The sequence below is a fragment of the Monodelphis domestica genome, chromosome 2 (assembly GCF_027887165.1).
Source record: "Monodelphis domestica isolate mMonDom1 chromosome 2, mMonDom1.pri, whole genome shotgun sequence".
Taxonomy (NCBI): Eukaryota; Metazoa; Chordata; class Mammalia; order Didelphimorphia; family Didelphidae; genus Monodelphis; species Monodelphis domestica.
This window is the reverse complement of record NC_077228.1, coordinates 424884410-424909880: the sequence shown is the minus strand read 5'-3', so window position 1 is coordinate 424909880 and position 25471 is coordinate 424884410. Positions and strand designations below refer to the sequence as shown.

General features: G+C 36.1%; 1 protein-coding gene and 1 long non-coding RNA gene across 5 annotated transcripts in view; one reads left to right on the top strand and one right to left on the bottom strand.

Moving 5' to 3' along the window:
* The window catches only part of GRM1 (glutamate metabotropic receptor 1), a 443691-nt gene that overhangs the window by 311721 nt on the left and 106499 nt on the right, over positions 1-25471 (bottom strand). The window lies entirely within an intron of this gene.
* The window catches only part of LOC103102522 (uncharacterized), a 70286-nt gene continuing 58943 nt past the window's right edge, over positions 14129-25471 (top strand). The window contains exons 1-3 of one of the 3 annotated variants that reach the window (XR_001627188.2): positions 14129-14593; positions 15972-16018; positions 20740-20842. This is a non-coding gene — a long non-coding RNA (uncharacterized LOC103102522). The remainder of the gene's footprint in view (positions 14594-15971; positions 16019-20739; positions 20843-25471) is intronic. The other 2 variants (XR_001627189.2, XR_008916706.1) reach the window with 2 other exon arrangements.

Here is a 25471-nt window from a genome sequence, read left to right as displayed (position 1 = left end):
GGAGGGGAGCATCGGGAAAGTGAGGTTTGCAGGCTAAAATTCATTCTGGAAAGTAAACAGAAAAGGCAGAATTTGGAATTAGGGTGTAAAAACAAGAGAAAAACAGGTTTTTGTTTGGGGAGGAGGGAAAGAGAAAGGGGTGAGAAGATAGAATTGCCTAAGGGTGGCAGCTTGTGCAGGAAGGTTTTAGTTTGTTTGTTGGCTTGTTTGGGGGGTGGGGGGGGAGTAGGAAGGGTTATTTTGGTTGGGGGTTTTGGATTACCAGAGAGAGTTTGATGTGAGAAGGGGAGAGGATCAGAAATGACTGCCATATAATAAAAAGTGTCAGCAGGTAAAGAAGGGCATTTCAGAGTTGCCCTTCCTGATTCTAGCAGACCATAGTATTTGGGTATGTAAGGGACAAAGAAACCATTAATCTGTTGGACCCGGGACCTCTAGAACTCAAAGGTCACTTCCAAGCCTCTAGAATAATGTGTAATCAACTACTCAGAAAAGGAAATCCACAGTGGAAAAAAGCAGTTGAAGCAAACTCCTGTAGTTGAGTCTCTCGCCCTCATTGCCACTTGCCATGCTACCTCTCACTGTCCACTGTCAGGCTCACAGCTATCCCATGAAATGTACTCGGGGCTGACCAGGTGAGACTTAGTATCTGGGTTCAGCTGGATAGTGGTAACTAACATAGGAACTAGATTAAGGGCAGGCAGGGGTGGAGATGTGGTACCTGGGACTCTGGCTACCTTTTGACTTTTTGTCTCCCTTCAAGAGAAGGTGATTAAACATCATTCATGAGGTGGGCTGCCCAGAACTGGCGGCGATTTCAAGTCCAAGAGGTTTGAACCAGGAAGGAAAGGTTAAACACGCTCCCAGGAATATCCCTCCTTACGTGCAAGGTAAATTTAAAAAGACACAGCAGCAAAGGTGCACAAAGGCTATCTAACAATGTTGGGATGCTCAAGAAAGTGTTGTCTGGGAATCTGGACAAACTGAACTCTAACTGTCTACCCAAATGGATACATAGAGTGCCTTGAAATCAGAAGAGGAGAAAGAGGAAAAGAAGGAGAGAGGAGGAGGAAGAATAGAAAGAGGAAGAGGAAAAGGAGGAGGAGGAAGAAAAGAAAAAGCAGTACAATAAATTGCAAACAATAAATACTTCAGTCTCAAGTCACTGGTACCATTACTTCCTCTTCCTTTTAAATGAAAAAAAAAATCTTGCCACCATTTCATTAAAAAAAATCAAAGCCTTTTAAGTCATTTCCTCACATTTACTATTATCTCCTATTTTGCTCCAGTCAGTGAGAAAGAGCTGGCCCTTCTTCTTATCAGCATGAACCCCTCTATTTGTACTACTAGTATTTTCATCTCCACCAGACACTTGGCTTTTGATCATCCTTTACTTCCAATTTTCAGTTTTTCCTTATTGAATGCATCCTTCTCTAATGCCCATAAACACTTCTCTATCTGTTTTATCTTTAGGAAATGCTGGACTCTACTTTCCTCTCAAACTAATGTAATATAATGGCCCTCCCTTTCACTGTCAGACTCTAAGGAAAAGCTATTTACCCTCTTTGCCTTCACTTTCTCACCTCTTTCATTTGGTTGCTGTTCACCCAGCTGCCTTCTATCTAATTAATTACACCACCACCATGCTCATTTCCCACCCAGTAATGCTCCTTTTGGACTTCTTTGACTTCACCGCCATGCCCCAACCCCTCTTCCCTCTATCAGCTTTCATTTATATATTATCTTCCCCCATTAGATTGTAAGTTCCCTTTTCTTCTTTCTTTTTCAAATTTGTATATCCAGGGCTTAATACAGTACCTGGCCCATATTGGTAGTCTGACAAATGTTCATTGATTAACAAGTTTATAGCTTCATTCCTTCTTGCCTTTTTTTATTAAGTTTTATGGTCAATTTTTATTTTATTTTATTTTTACCTATTACATGTAATAACAAATTTTCACTTAAGTTTTCCAAAGTTATAGAATCCAAATTGTCTCCCTTCCTTCCCTCCCTCTTCTCAGAGCTGGTCTTGCCTGTATCCTTCTGACAGTTTTCTTAATTAGCCTCCCTTCACCCAGCCTCTCCCCTCTTCAATCTGTTCTCAACCCAACTGCCAACTTCATATTCCTAAAACAAAGTTCTGACCATGCCACTCTCTTGACCTTAGTACAAACCCCACTTCTTGCACATAGCAAGTCATTTCATTGTTAGCTCTCTAAGACTCATTGCAGAGAACTTTCAACCTTCATTGCAGAAGGCCTTTACCAAGACATCATTGGCAGCACAGGTCCAGTCCCTGTGCCTGTCCCTGAAGCTTGGCATTCAAAGTTCTTCACAATTTAACTTCAGCCTATATTTCTAGTTCAGTTACCCATGATTTCCCCTCATTCACTCTGTATTCTATGCAAACTGACTTATTTATATTTTATATCCTCAACATTCCATTATTTTGCCTCAGTAGTTTTGCAGTCTGTATACCCTGCATAGAATGTGACTACCTCCTGAACTTCCTCTGAAGCTCCCTCCTTTTGATTCGAACTTGTATTTTAGAAATGTGATCTTCGTAAAGTTGTAAAACACTAATCCCATTCCTAAGAACAAAGTAGGCATTTAATAAATGCTCTTTCCCTTCTCCTTCCCCTCCTCCATCTTGTATTTTTTAACCTATTTACTAGTTGTAATTCCCCAAGAGTACAAGCTCTTTGAGGGAAGATTTTGCTCTTATTTTCATATTTCTAGTACCCTGCATAATAATACCTAGCATATAAACGGCTTATAAATGTTGGTCATTGATCAACTGAAAGATTTGATTATGAATAAGGCAATGCATAATAATCTCTTTTACTATTCCAAGTCATTTTCCCTTATTCCCCTCAAGTTAAATATGACCTTCTGCATTTTACAAGATTCTATTTAGCATAAATCACAAATTATTACCACCCATTCTAGGAAATCAGATAGAAGCAATGTCCATAATTCTCTGAAGTTCTTTCTATTACTTTTGTTCCATGTTTCCCCACCTTATTTCAATATGCTCAATATTGTAATTAAAGGGTTTTTCTCCTCATAAGAGTTTGACTAGGCACAATTCTGTATCACCTTGTTAGAGAGGAGCATGATAATGGCTGAACCAAATGTTAGGAACATTCAATAAAAGTTAATGACCAAACATTTCTTGACTATCTCCTATGAGTGAGCTACTTTGTTAAGCATTTGGTAAAGGGTGAAAATGAAATTGTCCAGGATGATTTCTCCTCAAGAAAGTCAAGGAATCAAATGCTCAAAAAAAGCCCTTTTTTCTTCATCCATATAATCATAGAAAAATTAACAGATTGTTTTTAAAAAGTAGATGAATCCTGGTGTAAGAAGATTATTAAAAGGTTTTTGAACCAAGATGGAAGATTAGAAAATCTACTCAAGTATTTAACAATCTGATCTCAAAATAACACAAAATATCCCCTTAGAGAAGTAATAATTATGATCCAAGTCCAGTAGGGAATGAAAGAAAATTTTTTCAATGAAGAAAATAAAAACTTCATAGGGATTTTTTTAATCCCCCGAGAAAAGAAAGCAAAAATGAAATTGAGAAGGCTTTGCCATCCATAACTTCAGAGGTAAGAAAAACATGACAATTGCTGGCAAAAGAGAGAATATAGAAAAAGGAAGAAGTAAGTCTTGACTACTTGAAAAAGAGAGGTGATCTTTTATAATCCTAATTTGTCTTTAGTTACAATTCTCTGTATAAAGCTTTAATTTGAAGGTTATTCTCCTGAAAGAGAAAAGAAAAAAAAAATAGTAGCTAAATATTTTAATTTCCTCTCTATGATTTGTTATTATCATACCTTCTATGAGCAATAAAAGAGTCTTTCAGTTTAGTTCTCTATTGCCATTAAGGATAAATAACCTTTTGTGTATGACTGATCTTAATGTTCACTGAAAGTTTCAGCTCATTTGTAGCTTTAGCTTTTCTATTGTTATTCTTATGGGGCCATGCTACTCTCTTTGAATTATCATTTAGTAACTTGAATAAGTTTCTCACAACTAATGCAGTGAGATAAATAAACATTTAAAAGTCTCTTCTCCATCTTACTTCCCACAAGGAAATGACTTCAACTATGTCTATTACAATAAAAGGTAGAATTGAAAGGTTTAATTAAGGATTAATTAAATGTCTTACTTTCCTCTCTTTATTCATAGAAAGGAAAGAGATTTAACTAAGGAATTGAGGATTTAGAATTTTGGTGTCAGTGGTGAAAAAGAAGACATAAGTTGAAACTAACAACAACAAAGGGAGTGTCTGGCCTAAAGATAGATACATGGTTCAAAGGAAATATACTCATCTTGATTTAATTCTCAGAATAAGGGAGACTTAGAACTAAAGTTCATGATACCTTAGCAATAAAAATAAATAAAAACAGAAGGAAGAAGGGAGGGAGGGAGAGAAGGAAGGAATGTAGGGAAGGAAGGAACAAATGAAGGAATGAAGGTTGTACCAGTAGAACTATAGACAAACATGGAAGACGTATGTCATTTAACTTCACTAAGGGACAAAATACACCCAGAGTTTGCTGCAAAACTACATTCTACTCAACTACTTGACACAGATAGAAAGAGGAAGGGGAGAAGAGGGAATTTGGGAGTAGTAACACAATGTCAGACAAGATTACAGTAAAAATAGACTTAATTAAAAAATACAGAAATGGAAAATAATTTTGGCCAAATTTAACATAGAAAAGCAATTATTTCTTATACATGCACCAAATGCCATAGTTTCTAAATATTTAACAAGAAAACTAAATGAATTACAATGATAGATAGCAAAACTATAATACTGATGTACATCAATTTACACCCAATTCTATCTAGACAAAATAAACCAAAAAATAAAGAAGAAAGAAATTAAAATCCAGAATCAAGCTTTAGAAAACCTGATATGACAAATCTCTACAAATTATTGAATAGAAATAGGCAGAAGTACACATATTTATCAGCTCTCCATGGCACTGTTACCAAAAAATGATCATACCTGAAGGCCTAAAAACCTCAAAAATAAATGCAAAAAGAAGGAAATATATACATCCTTTACTGACCACAATATAACAAAAATTATATTAAATAAAATGCTATTGAAAAGTATTTTTAAATGAACTGGAAGCTAAATAATTTAATCCTAAATAATTAGTCAAAAGAACAAATCACAGAAATGGAAAGATTGATCTCAATATTTTTTAGACTGTTTGCAAAAACAGTAAAGGAAAAAATCCTTACAAATTCCTTCTATGACATATTATGGTCTTGATAATTAAACTAGGGAGAGTTAAATAGAAGAAGAATTCTAAAGACCAATATCCCTAATGAATATTAATGCAAAGACTTTAAATAAAATATTAGCAAGTAGGCTAAAATAATAGTAGTAATAATAATGATAATAGCTAACATTTATATAGTCCATATTATATGTCAGGTATTGTGCCTTGCAATTTACAATTATTATTTCATTTGATCTTCACAACAATTCTTGGAGGTAGATGTTATTATCCCCATTTTATAGATGAAGAAACTGAGGCAAACAGAGGCTAATTAACTTGCCACATAGCTAGTAAACACAGGTATCCCTTCTGTGCCATTGGGTTAGGGGCATACCTACAATCTGGAAAATCACATAAAATTTTTTGGCTTTCATACTCTTATTGCAAACTTCAACCTTTTACTTATTTTAACTTTTAAACATTTTGCATGTGTATGGTATTAAAAGATAAGATATGTTGATATTATATAATACTATACCTGTATATGACTGAGACCAAATTCAAACTTAGATTTTCTTGATTTCAAGACTAACACTCTATCCACCACTCTATCCACCACTCTATCTCCCTATCCCAAAATATCATAAAGATTATATAGACTATGACCAGACTGACTTTATACCAGGAATACAGAATTAGTTTACTATTATTCATTATTACTTAACTATATTAAAAACCAAATGGAAAAAATCACACAATTACATGCATTAATAGATACAGGATAAGTTTTTGTAGTATCCTACAAAGGAAGAAAATATATGACTTCTGGCATCAGACATATTACTCTATAGCAACCTCACATCTCTGATTAGATGGGTGAAAAGATAATAGTGAAAAGGGTGTAAAAGAATAATGAACAAGTGGAATAAATGATAATACTCTAGGGATTAAAGAAGAGAGAAAGATAATTATATCCTAGAGTGATCAGGAAGTTCATGTGGATTGGGTGGCATTTTAGCATAATTTTGAAAGAAGAGTAATATTTAGAAAAATAAAAAAGATGGACCGTGCATGTTACAGGAGAGAGATAAAAGCACAGTGAAGAGAAGGGGATCCTGAGTATATTTACTTAGCTGGAATAATAATTTATGGAAAGAGGAAAGAGGAGGAGGAAACAAGGATATAAAATAGTTTGGAGCCAAATTGTGGAGGTCCTTGAATGTTGAAGCAAATAAGTTTAAGACTTGATACTAAAGACAATAAGAAGTCATTTAAGATTTTTGACTAAGCAGATGACTTTATAAAAGAAGAATTTACAAAAGATTGATATAACCACCTTGTGCATCATGGATTCGAATGAAGGGAGAGTGGAGATGGGGAGATGGGAGAGGGAAGTATTAAAATATTCCAGACATGATTTGATCAGTGCCTAACCTAAAAAATGTGGCAATGAAATTCCTTTCAATTCTCTGTCCTCTAATTGCCATAGTAAAAAATCTGATTACTTGCCAACATATTTTAAATTTGTATCATAATGTAAAGAATAAGGAGACCTTGGGTCAAATCTGTATTTTATCCATTTATTATTCATGTAGCTGAATGAACAAGTGGCTTAAACTTTCCTCATCTGATATTTACAAATACAATATTTCCTTTACATAAGTTGTCATGAGAACAGGGCATCCTAAAATTTACAGTTTTATGTAAATGTGAATTGTTGTTAATCTACCAATTGTACCAAAATAGGAAGATAAGTTAATGAACCAATCTGATGTGCATTTTTAAAATAGTAAAACCAGTCTATGACTAATGCAAGTAAACAGCCCTCCTAATTGGCCCAAAATGGAGGCAAATTTGTCTGGTTATTTCAGTTAATTGTAGCTAATTGTGGAAGTAATTGCCAGTAGTCTTTTCATGACCATTTGATTTTTATTAGCACAGTGAAATATCTAGCGACATGAACCTTCTGAACTAAACATCACTAACAGTTTTACATTGACTTCTTAAGAAATAGGATTCATGTCATTTCAGCAGCAAAATTATCATTCATTAGTCTAAAGGATGGAAATCACAATAACAACTAACTCCCCTCATATATGTCCTTGGAATTATCCTTGATGCCAGGAAAAACTTTACACATTTTGTGAGATAATATTCCCAATACAAGTAATAATATTTACATCAACAATAACAATTAATAGCATTTATATAGTACCTACTATGTTCTATACAACTGTGCTAAATGAAATACTTTGCACGCATTACCTCATTTGATCCTCACAACATCACTAGGAGGCAGAGATATTTTTATCCTCATTGTACAGTTGAGGAAACTGAGCCAAACAGAGGTTAAGTATCTTATCCAAGGTTACATATTTGGTTCACATCTGAGGCTGCATTTGAACTCCTCTTCCTGACTTCAGACCCAACACTCTATCTATTGTACCACCTACTTTCAAATCCAGTCCAATCCACTCAAATAAGAGTCTTTTTTAAAAGCATTTTCTATGTGTAAAAGGCATTGTATTAGGTAATATGTATCCAGAAACAGGCAAAAAGAACAGTCCCTGACCTCTAGAAGTTTATATTTGGAATGGAGTCAGGAAAAAAGAATACTACATGGGAAAAGATGTACATAATAAATTAAAGAGGATAGTATAGAAAAAAATTTTCTAGGAGATGGCACATGAGCTAAGCCTTAAAGAAAGTGTTGGAGGCATGAAGAAAGTATGTTCCAATCATGGGGGACATAACCTGCAAAGGAATGAAGGTGGGAGACAGTGCCATGCTCAAGGAATAGTAAATTGACTAGTTTGGATGGAATATAGATTGCTTGAAAGGGTGTAATATGCATGGAAAGAGATTCTTGGAAGTCAATCATGTGGCTAAGGAGTCTGTACTGTGTTCTCAAGACAGTAGGGAGCCACCTGAGAAATAATACAGTTGGGTACAAAGGCAGCCAAACACCACCACCCATAAATATGGGAGTACTTCAGAATCACTAGCTACCCCAGTGGAGAGCCCATAGAGAACATCAGAAACTCACAAGACTAGAAAACCAGCATGTTTAAAGAAGGGGATGGCTGGTGAGGGATCTATCAGAACTAAACTCTGCTTGGTCAAAGAAGCCTCTGTGGAATTGTCATTTATATAATAGTCCATGACAGAAATTCAGTTCTTTCCATATATATATATTTTTAAATTTATACATACATGTGTATGTATGAATAAAAATTATCTTATTTTGGAGAATTTACTTGATAATATCATAACATTGGTTTAAAGCTAGAAAAACCTTATGGATCATGTAGTCCAACTCTTGTCCTTTACAGATATGAAATCTAAGACTCAGAACTTAAATGACTTGCTTATTCAATTATTTGGCAAGCATTTGTGGCCAAATAGGCAATAACTAGCCGAGATAGATTTAACATCCATATCTTCTGACTTTTCAATTCACCACTTAATTTTTTATGTTACACTTTAATGTTTTCATTTGCAAAAAATTTTTTTTCTTCAAGATCTAAAGAATGACAAGTCACTATGACAACAAATCAGCATGACTAGTTAGGGTAACCCTACTCTATATGTTAATACCAAATATATAGAGGCAAAATTCATATAATAAAAACTACATAGAAAAGTGGACAAATTCATATTTCCACATCTTTTTTGCATTGTAAACAGTCAAACTCAATTCATGACACTAACTAAAAGGACGTTCCATGAAAAACAAAGTTTGGCAGGAGTCCATGCACTTGGAATAATTTTGTGTCCCCACTCATAACAGAAAGAAAATTTTCCATTAGCATTGTGATCTCAATGCAGTGTTGGTAACACAGCACCAGAGTAGTAGGAAATGGCTCCCAATTCAGAAAATTCATATTGGGATTACAAAAGACAGATTTTGGCCCAATAAAGAAGATTTTGCTAAAGATGAGTATTGACCAAAAATGAGATGGACTGCCAAGAAGAGATGGGAACTTCCCATCAGTCAGAATATTCTACACAAGGCTGGATTGGTCATTTTTCCAGAATGTGGTAGAAAGGATTTGTGCCTTGGTGGGTAGTTTTGAACAAAAGATAGACCTTTCCAACTCAGATTGTATCAAAGTGTATCTTTCTACTAGTAAAGTAATTCTAGACTTTTACAAAAGAGTTTTATCTTGGCTATCCTTTTTGCTTATGAGATAGATATTATGGTAAAGAAGAATTGACCTATTTTCAATACACAATGTCATGCTAAGTCCATCAGGATTCATGGTTTTGAATTTTACAAGCCCTTGAGGTTCTTAGCAGGGAAGAGTCTATTTAATTACCTGTTCCATCTGGGCTTATGACTATTTGGCCTTCCCATAGCTTCCCATTTTCCAGCTTTGCTTAAAGTCTTCACAGTGAGAGCACAAAGAGATCAATAGTATCTCCTTAGTAGGATAGAGAATACAAGACAGTGTTGTTGCTACCAGTACCAATGATCATACCTTAAGGAAGGACAAACAGAACAAGCAAAAAATAGCTGTATTAGATGAGAGGCATGCCACTAATTAGTCTACATCCACTGTCAGTCAGATCTGGGAAACAGTAGATTCAAAGTTACTTAAGCAAGAGTCCAGAGTTCAAAACTAATACCAAGGAAAGACGTAGGAATAGGCATTGCCAGATAACACAAAAAAGGCCAGTATGGAGCAAATAGGGATATCGTGGATTCTATGAAGAATACAGGCTCCTGGATGAGGTGAGACAATGAATGACAACTGCCTACCAGGGAACAAAGTCCCAAAGGCTTTTGCTTGTGAATTGGGAAATTGCACTGCCTCTGTCTGACAGATGTAAGTGTTGGTGTTCACAGGGAGCTCTTTCTCAGGGGTGCCTGTTGTCAGAGGCAGAAGTGCTAAGTGTCTGGAAGTTCAGAATTCTTTGGATATAGGTATAGAGTTTTGCTGAACATTTACATTTGTAAGCAATGAGGAAGGAGAAACAATGAGAGTTGCAATTTTATCTCTTCTCCCCAAAGAGAACTTGGCAAAGGATGGGTTTTGCCAAGTGTACACATGTTCAACTCAAATAATGATGGATGTACTGCTGCAGAATAAATCTTGAGGGGGAAAGAGGATAAGGATGAAATGATGTAATTTCTTGCAATCAAGGGCAATTTTGAAGAGGGAAACTTACATCCACCTGTACTTTGGCAATTCTACTTAAGAGGTCTCTAGCAATGTCTCATAAAGGAAATAAAAGAGTTCTGGAAGAAAAAAATACTTGAAGACATCAAGCTTCCCCCCCTCCTTGATTAATAATAAAATAAGCCCTTGTGCTCAGTAAAATGTAAAACCATAAAACCCTACAAAATCATAGGGTTTTAAATGCAAAAGGAGAGCAAGAATCAGTACTGGGTGAATAAATTATAGCTACTTTTCAAGCAAGGGGGTGAGAGTCACAAATATAAAGTAGGAAAAGGACTCTCAGGGACATTCACAATCATCAGAGTCATAACTAACATGGGATAAATGGGCCTTTGCTCTAGGGTGCTACTATTCTAGCTGATTTCCTTCCCAGTGTCATGTGGGCAACTGCCATTCCTACAGCTTGCTTCACAGTCCTCTGCTGGCCCACACAACTCATGAGCATAGTACAAATAGCTTTGGGCTATTACCCCCAGAGTTCCATTGACATTGAACCTCTTTCCCACAGAACACCTTCCCCCAATTTACACCCCAGCACCAAGAGAGTGAGAGCTAGACTCTCTGGATTATAGGCTGCCCCCACTCCCAATGCAAATGGAACCACAGTTGGACTGTGCTCTTTGCTATTGTTATTACTCCCCCCAGCCCTCCTTTCTCTTCCAACCCTCAACCAAATTTTCATCAGGCACAAGAATTCCTAGTTACAACTCTGCCAAACAGCTTCTCTAATAGCAAATAAATAATAGAGGGTCTCTCCTGCTGGTTCTGATACCCCACCTACTGAATCTCCTGATTCAGGGATGAAATTGCCTGGGGAAGCTTTTCCAGCTGTCTCATGCAGAAATGATTCCTTATTCTCAATTTCCCTGCCCCCTTTTGAGAGCTCTTTCTCTTCACTTTTGTGAAAGCTTTTCTTTTATCCTTTCTTTCTAACTCATTTTTTCTCCTTCCTTTATAAGGGGCATCTGCACAGTCTTTCCCATAATCCTTTCTCTCTTTATTTATGCTTTTGTTTTATAGTCAACATTATAGAGCATTAAAAGTTACTAGTTACTAAGATTTGTCCTATTGCTCCTTTTCTCTTCTGCCAATATTGTTGTTCGGTTGTGTACAACTTTTCATGACTCTGTGGACCATAGTACAACAATACTCTCCATGGAGTTGTCTTGACAAAGATATTGGAGTGATTTGACACTTCTTTCTCTACTGGATTAAAGCAAAAAAATGGTTAAGCCAAGGGTCACACAGTTCCAGCAATAGGTTTAGACCATTTAGCTACTCCTTAATAATGCACTCATAGGGTAAAGAACGGAAGAGAGAGAAGTAAACCCAGAAGTGATATAACTAGTCTTTTTTTCACCAATTAAAAAATAGAGAGAGAAGGGGGTGTTCAGTGTTACTAAAGAAAATTGGGAAGAGCTGTCAGTAGTTCAAAGGATGCTAGCAGAAGAAAACACAGGAGAATGAGCATGGGACACTTTAATCTTTGGTGCAGTCACTTGAGGAGAGTGAATGGTCTATGTTCCCCCTCATCCCACCAACATATACACTTCCGTCTCCTGCCTGACACACAGCTCTACACTCTTACCTTTCTCAGTACCCACCACTTTCCCTAAATCATACCTGAGATGATTTAGGAGAGCAGCTTACTGTCATGGTGAGACAAGTGGATCAAAATCTCAACCATTGAGGGAAGGAAGTGCACTCTTTCCCCACAAAAAAAGTCTGGATAAAGTTTGACCACTCTGCCCTTCACGGACCTCAACTTGGTCACACTGGCACTCGTTAAGTTAGCAGTCCATAGACAAAGCTTAAACTCCAAGCTCTAATGATGCTTTGATTTGTCTCTTATATTTCAGTTTTCCTCTTAACTATATCCTTATATGTGTGTGCTGATAACAGGGAAGCATAAACACCTTTCTTTTGTCGCTGACCCTGTCCCATATGGCATGCTTGCTTTGGATCTGATATATTGCTTAAATGTTATGACAATGAAAGAGACATAGTTTTGTCAGAGTATCAAAGTTACTGTGAAGACTTTGTTATTCGGTACCTCAAACACTTCATTTCTCACTGTTTCTCTTTGGAGGGAATTTTTTTCTTTCCTTTTTTTTAATGTGACAAGTTTTGTGTGAACATTTAAAGTCCCCTCTCCTCTTCGTGAACTCATTCTCTATTCACTGTAATCTCTTGCCAAAATGCATTTGCTATCCATGTGCATGACAGGTCTATTTGTGTACACTAGGTGTTCATTATAAATTAGCCTTAGTTAATAGGCAATGAGAATTGTTATTCATTGCTTAGCTTAGGTGCCCATCAGCAGATGTTTTGCTATTACCTGTAAATTTCACATGCCTACAGATCTGATTTGCTATCCATTTGAAGAGGGAGAAATTATGTGTTACCAACAGCGCTGTCATTAACTCAGGATGATCCTTGATCTTTAGTGCCATCTTAATTAAAAACTGATCTGATTTTTAAATATAGCCTTTTAAGTGTTCAACGGTAAAATTTGCTTCAACTTATACCTCCTAGCAAAGATGTTTTGTTAGTTCATTATAAAATGGAAAGACAGTAGACAGTATTTTAAAAGACTGGCTGAATGAGGAAAGGAAAACAGTGAACCTTGGGAACCCAATAAATGTCATTTATAAGGAAAAAGCAATTTCAATGCACCCTAAGTTCATGACACGCTGATGCTATAGTGCTCATTTTCTGTCAAAAATAAAACTGATAAAAGGCCTCAGAAACCTCTGCAGCAGAAAAAAATGAATTTTAGATCTTAAAATATGGTATAAGGAAAGGAACTCTGTCAACGAATATGATTCAATTGTACTTGGATTCTGTATTTACTCACCCTTAAGATATCCAAGATAAGATTAGCTCTGTGCATGAAGGAAAATGCTATCCTTTTCCTACTGCTTTTAAAATTGATAATCCTGTAAGTATAACCCCATGACCGAAGAATCAACTGGGATATTCCTGCCTTATCTGTCACCAGTGGAAATAAATTAAAACTCGGCTGGAAAATGCCTGTTTAAAACAGCAGCAGCCTAAAATGATCCATAGTGATAGATCTGAACTGACCCTTCTTTGCTTAAAACAGTGAAAAGAAAATATCTTAATAAAGTCAAGCAAAAATAGAGAGATGGTGGAAAATATAAGTGATTCATCATTTCTAGAGAGAGAAAATGATTAACTGATGAGTTGAGAAAGAATCAAAAAGCCTGGAGGGTTTAAGTTATAATTTGAGGCATACTACCGATTCCTTGTGTGATAGCAAGCAGGACATAGAACCTCCTTGCCCTTCAGTTCACATATTTCAAAGCTGAAGACAATCATACTTTATCCTAGCTGTGATCAGAAGTTGCTAGACAAAAGAATTGAGAAACCCTTTGAAAAAATTAATAGAAAACATGCTAAATGAAAGTAGAGCATTGTGAAGTGTGATAGAGGTATCTTCATTACAGAGAAGCCAGTCACACATTGCTGTCATACCTAAACACATGAAAGCTGGAGATCTGCATATGCATTTTTTAAAAATGTGAATGTCATTGTTCAGTCATTTTTCAGTCACATCCAACTCATTGTGACTCCATTTGGGGCTTTCTTGGCAAAGGTATTGAAGTGGTTTACTATTCCTTCTCCAACTCATTTGACAGATAAGGAAACTGAGGCCCGTAGGATTAAGTGATTTGTCAAGTCAAACATCTGGTAAACTTGTCTAAGGTCATATTTGAACTCAGGACAATCAATCTTCCTGACTCTGGCACTCTATTCACTTTGCTATCTATCTGCCCAAATGTGAATGGGCCAGGTACTTATTTGCTTAACTCAATTTTGCATACATTTGTAAAAAACTCACAAAGTTTGGAGTCAGGAGACCTAGATTAAAATGCTAGCTTGACCATTCACTGAATCACCTGTGTGACCTTAGAGAAGTCTTTGCATTTCTCTGGGCTTCAGTCTCTCCCTTTCCAAATGACAAGGTTCATCTTTTTTTCTTGGTTGGTTAACTTTTAACTTCATTTCTAGCTCTCAGTTAGTGATTCTCTACTCTATGCTAGACACTGAGCAAAGATACAGAAATGAAAACAGAAACAAAATACTCCTTGATTTTTGGAAACAAGTTCTACCTGGGAAGAAATAACATTTACACATGTAAGTAAATATTTTTTAAAATTTATATATTTGAAAGAAAACATAAATACAAAATGTATGATGTAGAGCATAGCAATTAGATCAGAAAAATCTCTAAGCAGGAGGTGACCCTTGAATATAGTTCTGAAGGAAGCCTGAGAATCTAAGAGGCAAAAGGACAGAAATGGAACCTTCTATATGAGAAATGGCAAGTCAGCCAATCTGACTGGAGTAAAAAAAAAAAGTATGTCAAAGAGAGTAATTTTCAATAAGCTTTGAAAAGGGGGCAGTTGGGTGGCCCAGTGGATTGAGAGAGCTAGGCCCAGAGATGGGAGGTCCTGGGTTCAAATCTGACCTCAGACACTTCCCAGTTGTGTTACCCTGGGCAAGTCACTTAGCCTAGCCCTTACCACTCTTCTGCCTTGGAACCAATGTACAGTATTGATTCCAAGACAGAAGGTAAGGTTTACAAAATAAATAAAAAAATTTAAAATAAGCTTTGAAATAGATGCTGGAGCCAAATAATGAAAGGCTTTAAGGAGTAAAGAGAGGAGATTGTATTTTTTCCTATGAGCAATAGGGAGCTCCCATTGCTTCTTCAGCAAGGGAGTAATACAACCAGATCTCTGCTTTACCAAGTGACAAAAGAATGAGTCATTTTGCCTATTGATCACTTTAAAAAGGACTCAGAAAAATAGGATTTAAAGAGGAGAATCCCTCTATATGGATATAAACATCTTTTTTAAGACATCTATTTTAGTCACACTTTGGTTCTGAACTATATTACTTAAGCCTGAAATCAGAGTCAGCCATCTCAATAAATGCAAAAACATGTCCAATAACAGTTTCTGTGCAGATTTCAGACATGACCAGCAGAGAAAAAGATTTCTCTTGAATAATGAAAACTGAAAAGGAAGAAAAAAACTAATTTGATTTGGTTTTCACTCAAATACTTCAATCAATTCACTCACTAAATTAGGTCCATCCAAAATGATTAGACTCAGACTTATAAATCACGTAAAGGATCAAAAATTGAATGCAAGAACCTTAGAGAGCTAAGGCATGTGGAGAATATAGAATATAAACTCACTAGAAACTAAGAGATGTATACAGCAACAATAAACAATTTATGCAGATCCTATGGGAAAGAAGATGAAATTAGACTTGTTCAAAGTGTTTCTAGAGGATGTAGCATCAACAGAGAATATGATGAATCTAAAAGTTTTCAGTCAGAAAAAAATGGTATCTTATTTTAATGTGCTATGAGCTGTCAGGGAAATCTACCACATCAATCTGTGGTATAGTACCATGTCAGCACTGTAAAATCATATCCTGGAACAATCACCTGATGATCAAACTAGAGGGGCTAACACTTCCTGTCCTGCTGCTTCGTCCGTAGAATAATATCCAGATTCAGGATCAAATAATGAGGACTTTGAAGTCAAGGTAAGAACTACAGGTTGTGGAGTCAATAATGGGAGTATTGAACTATTGAATTGACCATTCTTAGAGGACTGACCAATCTGCTGAGGATACTGCCACAGGAAAGAGTTGGAAGCTCATTTGGACTCTCCTTTCCATTCAACAAGTCTCAAATTCCTGATCTTTGGACTGAAAGAGCAATGTAATGGGCCAAATCTCATGCAATAAAGCAGAAAGGACTCTCCTTAAAGGAAGATGGAATTTTTAAAAATGAGAACTAAGTAGCTCATAGATTTCTAGGAAAATATCTACCTTGATATAAACATGTCATTTTATCAAAAATGACGATTATGAACTGGAAAAGTAATTTTAATAATAACTATATGATGTAGACATATAAATATTCCTGCAAAGAAGATGAAATTAGATTATGAATCTGTCCTACTCTTAGGGACCTATTAGGTTTACTTGACTTTAGGTTACAAAGTCTGTCAAGTCCAAGCCCAAAACATGAGATGATAAGACAAAATTCGGAAGGAAAGGAAGAAGAAAAGAGAGGAGAAGATCAAGATGTATCCTGAATAGTTATAGTTGGAGATGAGGTGAAGAGAGAAAAAGGAAAGAAGGGTAGGAAAGAATGGAGAGGGGTGGAAGGGAGGGAAGGACAGGGAAGAGAGAGAAAAGGGGAGAACATAGAGGGAGGGAGACAGAGAGGGAGGGACAGACAGACAAAGAAGGTGAAAATTGTATCTTCCACTTTTCAACTCTGCCTGTTAGTGGGAATATCATTTTTTAAGAGACAGGCTAGTTTCAAAAGTACAGATACAATTTTGAAACAATAGAAAACCACACAAGATTCAGTCCAGACACATGACCCCACTGCTATTCCTCTTTCCTGAGACCTACTGCTTTGACAGGACCTGTTTAGGTTTGTGGTGTGTGTTTGTGTGTATATGTGTGTTTGTGTGTGTGTGTGTGTATAGTTATACTCACATGCTTACTTAGGAGTGGAGGTAACTGTTATTATATGCCCATTTTGAATATTCCAGTTAGCTGGATGATAATGAGGTGTTGGTAGGCACACAATATTAAATACCTCTAAACAGCTCAATGAATAAAAATAATTCGTCTGATTTTTTTACACTGAACCACTTGTTTCTCTAAAATTTTAAAACAGCTGGTGGCTTTGGCATCATGGAGACATAGCCACAGTTTTTCCTGGAAAAGTATAGAGCACTATAACATTTAATTTAGCTTTTAAGGCAGTCACTTAGACTTTGTCTTCCAATATCCATGGGTGACTGGTTTTAAGGGAAGTGGTGCACACTAATGAGCTAAACCAAAGTTTCAGTAGTTATCCGCTTCCCCTAACTCACTCCTCACATGAAGTTCCTTTTAAAATTCTAGGTAAGTCATTTATTTTTTTAAGAAAAATTTCCAATCCAAAAAATCAGAAGAATATCATAGTCTTGCCAAATCCATAGGCAGAGTTATCAAATGCTATGAGGCATCTGATGGAAGCCTGCATCTTTGGAAATGGACCATTGTCATACTCAGAAAGGAGGAATGAAAGTCAGGATGGTTTCGAGGACTAGCTGTTTCCAGGGTCTAACAGCGACAAAGAGCCTCAACTTCTGTGGCACTTTAAGGAGTTTCTAGGAATTATAAGGATCTTTGATCTGCCCCACTGGACCTCTACTCCTCTGTCCAGGAATTTGGTCTACTTTGCCTCTGATGCTGACTACTGCCAGCTGAAGGGCTAAAGTTGGAGATGTACAAGAGCCAACTAGACAGGCGGGTGCTTCCAGAGGTATAATCAAATACCTGGATCCAGAGAATTTCTTGGTCTTGTTAATTCACTTCACCCATACATATCATTTATTTAAATGCAGTGAACTAGTGATGGGAGACATCTAGGTGGCCCCAAAAGATAAAGTAATGGGCCCAAGTCAGAAAGTCAGAGTTCAGTCAGAAAGTATTGAGTTCAAATCCAGCTTCAGACATTTACTATGTGACCCTGGGCAAATCACTTAGCCTGTTTGCCTTAATCTGTTGGAGAAGGAAATAGCAAACCACCCCAGGAACTTTGTCAAGAAAACCTAGTAGATCATGAAATCATATACAATTAAATGACTGACAAACAACAAATCCAGTGACTGAAATAATGTGGCATAACCTATCATTAGGATCTGTCACTTCCTCATAAAAAGAATTCCCAAACCTCCAACAAGACATTTCAGTGACTTTTAGGAAGAAGAAGTAAAAAAACCTAATGGAGAAGCTGCCATTTCCTGCCCAAGGGCTAATGATTATCTCCATCTTTGTAAAAATCATGGAGAATTATAGATTTACAACAATATGACTCCTCCCTGAAGTTTGGAGAAATGGACTAAAAATGACAGAAGCACCAATAAGCACTTCTACCAACCACCTATTTGCCATCCTAGCACTTGAAGGAAAAAATACCTCTAATAGAAGGGAAATACTAAAGAATTAAATATAATTTCAATAAATATTTATTAAGTACATACTATATGTAAAATGGGACAGCTAGGTAACGTAGTAGACAGAATGCTGGACCTGAATTAAGGAAGATTCACTTTCCAGAGTTCAAATCAAGGCTTAGATACTTTCCAGTTGGGTGACCCTGGGCAAGACTCTTAACACTGTTTGCCTTGGTTTCCTCATCTGTAAAATGAGCTAGCGAAGGAAATGGTAAAGAAATTGAATATCTTGGCCAAGAAACATCATAAAGATTTGAACATGACTCAAAAATTACTGAATGGACAACCAAATGTAATATGTTTTGCTACTAACAGCAATACAATGATCCAAGACAAATCTGAGAGAAATGAAAAAGAATGCTATCTACCTCCAGAGAAAGAACTGTTGGAGTAGAAATGCAGAAGAAAACATATGATTGATTACCTGTTTATTTGGGTATGATCTGGGGTTTTGTTTTTATAAATTTGTTTACTTACAAAAATGAATAAGGTGGAAATATGTTTTGTATGATAATACATGTACAACCCAGATTGAATTGCTTGTCAGCTCTGGAAGGAGGAAGGGAAGAATGGAGGGAGGCAACATGAAAATTCATGTGTAAATTTGTTATTAAAATAAAATAAAAATAAAAATAAAAAACAATTTTAAAAAAAGAAAGGAAAAATTGCTGAAAAATAAAAATATGCAAGACTTGATATGAAAGGGAAAACAGCCCTTGAATAACTTATCATCTACTTGGAGGATACATGTACACAAATAAGCAAATACAAAGTAGATATAAAGTGATTTCTAGAGGAGATCATAAACAATAATGTTAATCAGGAAAAGTCTCATAGAGAAGGTAATTCTCCTCCTGCTCCTCCTCTTCTTCTGCATTGAGAATTCTAAGAAGCACGTGTGAGAGAGACATTCCAGACATGATGAACCACCCATACAAAAGTGTGGAGTCAGGAGATAGAATGTCATATATGGAGAACTGTTTGAAATTTCCATATGACTGGAACAGACAATGCAGAAAGAAAAATAATATGAAATAATACTGGAAAAAAATAGGATGGAGCCAGATTGTGAAATATTGAGAAAATATCAGGATTGCATATTTTATCCTAAAAACAACAGGGAGCCACTAAATCATTTTAAATAGTGGCACCATCCGATTTTTGTTTTATGAATATCAATTTGGTAACTGTAGAGAATGAGAGTAGTAGACTGGAATTGTGGGACCAAATAAGAGGTTATTTCTATAGTTTAGGCAAGAGATGATGAAAATAGAATTAAGGAATAAATAGTGTAAGTGAAGATAAAGGGACAGATGTGGAAATAGAATTATTAAATATTATAAAGATGAACTACCCTTTGGATACACTACTTATATATTCCTTGATAATATCTCATTTATTATTCTGGAACTTCAGATGCATTTTAAGAACAGCAAATGGTTTTTTAAATCTCTATTTTGTTGGTCATATCCAGAGTGGACCATTTTTTGATTCCACAGAATTAACAAATTCCTATTGGTAATTCGTGCCACCAAATGTTTTACATACCCTATTTTGTTTCATTTGATCCTTACAACAACACTTTAAGGTACTTCAGAAAGAAATTACTCTTTTTGTTTCCCTAAAGCTTATAGAGAAGAAGGCTCACAAAAATTAAATGGGTTGCCCAAGTTCACATAAGTTGTCAAAGAGGGAGGATTCCAACCCAGGTTCACCCAGATTTTGCTTTCTTTCATTGTCAAAAATATTAATGAGATCTTGGGCTGTATTAGAAGAGCTATACTGCTCAGAATGAGGGTGATGGTATTTCCATTGTATTCTGCCCTGCAAAGACAACACAAATTTCTGGGTGCCACATTTTAGGAAGGATATTGATAAACCAGAAGATGATTAGGACAGTAAAGGGGACAGGGATCATGCTATACATAGACTCCCAGCATCACAAAATGATATTTATAACTGGAAGGAAACTTAAATGTTACTTAGTCCCACAATTCATTTTATAGAGCAAAAATAGTCCGGGGAGGTTAAGTAACTTTCACAAAGTGGCACAGGTAGTTAGTAAAAGAATTGCTAAACAAAACCCCCATCTTCTGACTATCAATCTATTCTATTGTGTCACAATCAAAAAAGACTAAGAATACTCAACAGAGAGAAGAAAATATTTAGTTAGGACTATGACTGTGTTCAAGTATTTGGGGGGATGTTATAAAAAGAAATCATCTTTGTTCTGCTTTACAGAATTCAAGAGCAATGGACAAGTTTCATGGAAAGGCGGATTGTATATAAGTAAAAGTTTCCCAACAATTAGAACTTCACAAAATCGAACAGGCTTCATCAATAGGTAAAAAGTTTCTTCTTATAGGGGCTCTCCAAATGAGGAGTAGATAACTTGGAGATATCATAGAGGGGAATTTTTGATAGACAGATTAGATAGTCTCTCAAAAATTTTTAGTCCAAAGTTCTGATGATGCTCCTCCCCCTGCTTTTAAAATAACTAACGAATCACAATTCATTAGGTCAAACAGTCTCTTGAAAGTATGTGATCTTAATTTCGGGGACTCTATAAAGTTCTAGTCTCTAACAAAACTAGTAGTTTATGTAAGGGCAGCTGTATTTCCATAGACAAGTGATAAACAGCTTTGCTATGGTTTTTCATCCTTCTCAGTCAGAAAAAAGCACAAAGGCTTTGATAACATATGCCTACCACTCATCATATCCTATAATGAAATGCAAAACTATCTCTTTTTATAGGAAATTAATGCCACTTTAAGCCTTTACTGCACAATGTAATTGTTCCTAGAACCAGATTAACTTTCCCCCTACCCCTGATTTATATATTTAAAAAAATACTTACCCTTGCCTCAAAACCAAACTTTGGCTAGTATTCATGAGTTAAAATTTATTGATTTTATTTACATTTCCATGGAGCAGTGAGAGGAGGACAAGATTTGAAGTCAGAGAGCCTGGTGTGAAATCCACATCATCCATGTTCAACCTCAGATCTCTTTAGCATTTTTGGCTATATCAAATAGTAGAACCTGAGTGAACCTGGTTTTGAATCCTGCTTCTGACTTATTAGCTATGTAGCCTTAGTCAATTCAACTCTCTGTGTCTTAGCTTCCTCATTTGTAGAATGAGAGGATCATTAATGTCTCTGCTTTGGTAAATTCTTTGAGTCCCTGATGATTCATTCAATCAACAAGCATTTATTGGGAATAGGTAGGTGACTTAGTGGATAGAAAACCAGGCCTGGAGACGGGAAGTCCTGGGTTCAAATGTGAACTCAGATACTTCCTAGATGGGTGACCCTGGGTAAGTCAATTCATCCCTATTGTGTAGCCCTTACCATTTTTCCTGCCTTGGAACCAATATACTATATCAATTCTAAGATAAATAGAAAGGGTTTTTATAAATAAAATTTAAAAACAATAATTTATTAAGATTCTACTATGGTTTAGACACTATGCAAGGGTCTAAAAAGACTACTCTTACCCTCAAGAAGTTTATGTTCCCCTGGGAAAGAAGTAAGTGTAGTCAAAAAATGAAAAGAAAATATTTACAAAATTAATGGTGCAGCTGATAGAGTGCTGGGCATGGAGTCAGGAAGACTCATTTTCAAGTTCAAATCTGGCCTCTGGACACTTACTGACCCTGGCAAGTCCCTTTACCCTGTTGGTATCAGTTTTCCTCCTCGGTAAAGTGAGTTAGAGAAGGAAATGGCAAACCATTCCAATATCTTTACAAGAAAGCCCTAAATGGGGCCACAAAGAGTTGGACAGGACTGAAATGACTGAACAATCACAAAGATATGATGGAGAAGGCTATAACAAGTATGTGGGATCAAGAAGACCCTGTGAAAATGAGCAGAGCCTAGAAGAAAGCTAGCTATTTGGGGAGGTGAAGCTGAAGGGCAGCATTTTCTTACCCTGGTGAACAGCCTGTGGAAATGTACAGAGATTGAGAAATGGAATACTGTGTACCCACAACAGCAGATAGTCTGCTTTGACTAGAACTTGGAATGTTTGAAAGGGAACATCATCTGATAAGTCTTGAAAGAGACTCTGAAGTCAGATCCTGACAAGCGTTGAAAGCCAGTAAAATATCTGCTTTGTCCTCAGAGTAACAGTGATCCACTAAAGCTTCTTGAGCAGGGGAATGATAGGGTTACGCCAGTTCTTTTTAGGAATACATATCATTTGGGCAGTTATCTGGAGGACAGAATGGAAAGGAGATACCCTTGATGCAGGAAGTCCAGTTAGAAGTTTACTCCAGAATTCTAAACAAGAAGTCATGGAGGTCATAGGTGACCACATGAGTGGAGAAAAGGGGACAGACATATGAGGGGTTGGGGGTTTCTTTAAGTAAAAGCTACTGATTGGATTCCAATTCAGCAAGACATGCCTAGAAAATGCCTTCATGTGATCACAACTCTAAGTTACTAAGAGAGATCATGGGCATAAGAAAAAAAGTACTACATCTGTCCACTGTCCCACAGACACTCAGTAGTATAGTTTTCAACTATTATTCAGACAGGGAATACCACTGGCTGCTGGAACTGATCTTAGCTGAAGCTAAGAGAAGACAAAGGAGAATGGAGTAAACTTAAAGTGGCACTTGATTTAAGATTTGCAATGTGTGTTACATGTATTATCACACAGTATTTTCAGAATCTTGTGAGAGAAAAACTATTCAAATAGTCCTACTTTACAGATAAGGAAATTGAGGTTCAGAGAAGGTGACTTCTCCAAGGTCATCTAGCTAATAATTGTCGTAGGAAGAATTTGAATGTAAGCCTTCCTGACTCTAAGACAACCTAGGTAAATCGCCTATATTCTGTGAGCTCTACTTCATGCAAAAAATGGGGATAACTACACTTTGCCTTCTCATCTGGCAGGGTTTTGGTGAACATCAAACACCATAATTTATGTGAAGGTACTGCAGAGCAATTGACAAATATAAGAATCACATTTTACCAATGCAAATTATTGTTAATATTTTGTTATTAATTATTATTGATTTTGAATTGATATTGTTAATGGTTTAATAGTAATAAGGACTGAGGATGCATAAATCAGTAAATAAATAATTAAACCAAAGAATGTCAGTTTAAACTAAATGCCAAATCACATTTGATCATTCACAGGTATTTCTATTGAATTTCTTGCTGTTCCTGGTTACACTTTGGCATCTCAAATCCCAAAGAGTTTATTCAAGCTGAAAAATCTACAGTAACTTTAATTCAGGAAAAGAATAATTTCAGTAAATACAGTTTCACTATTTCCAACAAATCCACTTCTCCCTTAGTAAAATGTACACACAAGCTCCTGTCATCCGTCTTTTTTATATACAGCCAATTTCTGCCATCCCACAGCTTCCCTTGAGGCTTCAGTTTATGTGACATCCCCAACTGGCATTGAAAGGAATGCAGTTCAGTCACCAGACAGTGTGCTGTATTTGGTGGATGGGAATGGGAAAAGTCTTCATTATTAGAGAATGCCAAAACCTCAAGTCCTGAATGCCTTACTCTTTTAGTGCTGTTTTGTGTTTTCTCAAACCCCTGAAGGCAGCCTGTACAATGTTTTCCTGTGGCTATTTCCAGAGAATATATTCAGATGATGATAAAAATACTACTGGGAAAATCTTTTTTTTTCACAATAATAAGCAGTATTTGGGAGGTGCTTTTCTTTAACTTCCAGTTTTATCTTAAAAATAAGTCATAATGGAAACAGATTATTTCTTCAAAGATTGCCAGAAAATAAATGATAATCCAAATTCTTCCCTCTCAAGGGCTGAATTCATCTACCACTGACCACAAGGAGAACTAGAGCTATTAGATGATGTGTGAGGGTCTAGGGTGCTCCCAGATTTTGTCCCTGACAAAAGTGGCTGGTTCTTCAATAAAATTATGGCTTTTCCCCTTTATGCCTCACACAATGCTTGATTTTGAACCTTTCTCATTTATTTATCATGTACTATTTTCCATTAGTATTATCTCTGTTTGTACCATATCTCCCTACTGAACTTTAAACACCAAGAGAACAGGAACTAGGTCTTATTTCAACTATATGACTATAAAACCTAGTCAGTCAAAATGCCTAGAGGACCTAGTCATAGGATTAGAAAATGTTAGTAGAGAAATAGCATGGTATAGTGGATAAGGCAATACATTTAAAATCAGGGAATTCTGAATTCAAATCCCACCAGAGGTACTTGATAAATGTGTGACTCTACACAAGTCACTTAATGTCTGAATCTTGGTTTCTTTTTTCCTTTTTCTTTTTTTTAAACCTTTACCTTCTGTCTTAAAATCAATACTATATATCAGTTCCAAGGGAGAAAAGCAGAAAGGACTAAGCAAAACATGCCCAATGTCACTCAGTTAAGAAGTTATCTGAGGTAAGACTTGAACCCAGTACTTCCTGTCTTCAGGACCAATTCTCCACCTACTGAGCCATCTAACTTCCTCCTTATCCCATTAGACCAAAATTTCCAACTCTTAAATTAGCTTTTAGGCAAAATTATAAAATAGTAGCAGTAGTGGTAGTAGTAGTAGTAAACAATAGCATAAATTCATATTTCTCTTAGCTTTAAAGTTTGTAAGGCACTTTCCTCACAACAACACTAAATAAAATGTTTATTGATTGATAAATAAATTTGTATTGACTGATGGATATTTTAAGTAATTATATCTCCATTTTACAGAGAAGAAAATGTTTTGTTTTTGGCATCCTGCATGTTCCCTATCTGCTTCCCTTTATTCTTTCTGAGAGCCTTCTCAACACCTAGTAGACTTAAATAGGCTCCATAACATAACAAATTAAAAGACTGTAGGAGAAGTGGCATGAAGGATGTCACTGGAGAAATGTGACCAAAAACCCAAAGAGTGAGCCTGATCATGTAATGAGAATCAAAGAAATCTAATGAATAACCCATATACTTGTTTGGCCGCCACAAAAAAGTTTAGAAATAT